The sequence below is a fragment of the Buceros rhinoceros genome, unplaced genomic scaffold, assembly GCF_000710305.1.
Source record: "Buceros rhinoceros silvestris isolate BGI_N320 unplaced genomic scaffold, ASM71030v1 scaffold33424, whole genome shotgun sequence".
Classification (NCBI taxonomy): domain Eukaryota; kingdom Metazoa; phylum Chordata; class Aves; order Bucerotiformes; family Bucerotidae; genus Buceros; species Buceros rhinoceros.
The window spans coordinates 6082-6287 of record NW_010409404.1 but is presented as its reverse complement, the minus strand read 5'-3'; positions in this window follow the sequence as shown (position 1 = coordinate 6287).

Genomic DNA, 206 nt, shown 5'->3' with positions numbered 1-206 from the left:
AGCCCACTCATCCCCCCGGCACGGGTCAGCCTGCGGCAGGAGGAGGCTGCATCAGGATCCCTTACCTGGGCAGAGCTGGCGGAGAAGCTGAGAACCCCCACGACGCTGACGCCAACAACTGCAAAGAACAAGGCGATGAACAAACTGATCCAGAGCGTCTGGGATGGGGCTGTGAGGCACGCTGTGGCCCTGCTGTACTGGGAGCA